The sequence below is a fragment of the Primulina eburnea genome, chromosome 17 (assembly GCF_022965805.1).
Source record: "Primulina eburnea isolate SZY01 chromosome 17, ASM2296580v1, whole genome shotgun sequence".
Classification (NCBI taxonomy): domain Eukaryota; kingdom Viridiplantae; phylum Streptophyta; class Magnoliopsida; order Lamiales; family Gesneriaceae; genus Primulina; species Primulina eburnea.
This window is the reverse complement of record NC_133117.1, coordinates 26,513,283-26,515,930: the sequence shown is the minus strand read 5'-3', so window position 1 is coordinate 26,515,930 and position 2,648 is coordinate 26,513,283.

Here is a 2,648-nt window from a genome sequence, read left to right as displayed (position 1 = left end):
GGGCAACTAACAGCTTCTAACATTCAGCAAGTCCAAACAATGTTTAAACTTGCTATGTGGAACCGGCTTGGTAAACATATCGGCGGGATTATCAGCAGTACCCACTTTGTTCACCTTAATTCTTTTCTAACTTCTCAGAAAATGATACCTGACATCAATGTGCTTAGTTCTCTCATGGTGAACTTGATCCTTGGCTAAGCATATTGCACTAAGGCTGTCACAATATACTATAGCCTGATCATGGTGTAGACCAACATCATTAACCAGCCCTTTCAACCAGATTCCCTCTTTTGCAGCTTCTGTCAATGCTATATACTCTGCTTCCGTAGTAGACAAAGTTACTGTGGGTTGCAAAGTAGCTTTCCAACTAACAACAGAACCACCAAGAGTGAACACATAACCAGTCATAGATCTTCTACTTTCAACATCTCCTGCATAATCAGCATCTGAATAACCTGTGACTAAACACTTTGTATCACTTCCATAAATGAGACCAACATCAGATGTACCTCTAAGGTATCGAAAAATTCTCTTCACAGCTTGCCAGTGCTCCTTTCCAGGATGTTCCATAAATCTGCTGACAACACTAACAGCCTGTGCAAGATCAGGTCTAGTGCAGACCATAGCATACATCAAGCTTCCTACTGCACTCGCATAGGGAACTCGAGACATGTACTCATTCTCTTCAGCAGATTTAGGTGCAAACGCAGTAGACAAATGAATATTTGCAGCACTTGGAGTATCTATGGGTTTTGATGTAGACATACCAAATCTGGATAATATCTTCTGAATATAACCCTTTTGTGATAAGAAAAGTTTCTTCTGATTCCTATCCCTGTAGATCTCCATTCCTAGAATTTTTCGTGCAGCACCCAAATCTTTCATCTCGAATTCAGCACTCAAAAGGCCCTTCAACTTCTGAATATCAGACTTGTTCTGTGCAGCTATCAACATATCATCAACATATAAGACCAAATAAATGTAAGAACCATTTTTTAGCTTGTTGTAGTACACACAACAATCATACGAACTTCTGCTGTAATCAATCTGTATCATGTAGCTATCAAACCTTTTGTACCATTGCCTTGGAGACTGCTTTAGTCCATATAAGGACTTCTTCAACTTGCAAACATAGTTTTCTTTTCCAGGAACTTGGAAACCATCTGGCTGAGTCATATATATAACTTCTTCCAACTCTCCATGTAGAAAAGTTGTCTTCACATCGAGTTGTTCGAGCTCCAGATTCTGATGTGCAACCATTGCTAGTAACACCCTGATAGAGGTATGTCTGACCACTGGCGAGAAAATCTCATTGTAATCTACTCCCTCTTTCTGATGAATCCCTCTTGCAACTAATCGAGCCTTATATTTGATACCCTCAGCAGGTGTCATTCCTTCCTTCTTCTTGAAAACCCATTTACAAGTAATGATCTTTCTCTCTGGAGGCCTTTGCACAAGATCCCAAGTCTTATTCTTATGAAGTGACTCCATCTCGTCTCCCATTGCACTAAGCCATTGGGTTGACTCTGTACATGTGACTGCTTCCTTGTAGGTGGATGGCTCGTTAGTATCTACCTCTTCAGCAACTTGAAGTGCATAAGCCACCATATCCTCAAACCCATACCTATTTGGAGGCTTTCCAAAATTCAGCCTCACATTCCGATCACGAGCCAAACTGTGATGATTAACTGATGATGGTGAGGGTTCTGGTGGTGCAGTTTCTGAATATGAGTGTTGATTTTCTTCTTCTTGCTGAAATTGACTCTCATCTTGAATGACTTGCAGCTCCACCTGTTTCTCAACAGTTCTATTTTCTGATGCAACAGTAGACTTCACAGTGGGGTTAAACATAGAGTTTTCATCAAAGACTACATTTCTGCTTAGTATAACTCTGTTCTCTGATGGTGACCAGATTCTATATCCTTTAACTCCTTCCCCATAGCCCACAAATACTCCCTTTTTAGCTCTTGGCTCTAATTTACCTTCACTTACATGATAATAAACTGTACAACCAAATGCTCTCAAATTGGAGTAATCCGTAGATTTACCAGACCACACCTCATAAGGTGTTTTGAGATTAATACCGGTGTGAGGTCCACGGTTTATTAAGAAACATGACGTTCTAACCGCTTCTGCCAAAAACCTTCTAGGTAAAGCAGCGTTAGAGAGCATGCACCTGGCTCTCTCCAGAAGTGTCTGATTCATCCGTTCTGCTACACCATTCTGTTGTGGTGTATTTCTGACTGTATGATGCCTAGCAATACCTTCATTCTTGCAGAACTCATCAAAATCTGACAAACAGAATTCCAGACCATTATCTGTACGCAGTCTTTTGATCTTCTTCCCTGTTTGATTTTCCACTAATGCCTTCCACTGCATGAAGCTCTTGAAAGCTTCACTTTTATGCTTCATCATAACCACCCAAGTCATTCTTGAAAAATCGTCGATAAAAGACACAAAATATCTGTAACCTTCTAAAGATTCAACGCGAGAAGGACCCCAACAGTCAGAATGGATGTAATCAAGCGTGGCTTTTGTTCTATGAATTGCTTTAGGAAACTTGCTGCGATGTAGTTTCCCGAGGACACAGTGTTCACAGAATCCCAGATCTTTTACCTTGTGCCCACCAAGAAGATCTTCTTTTGACA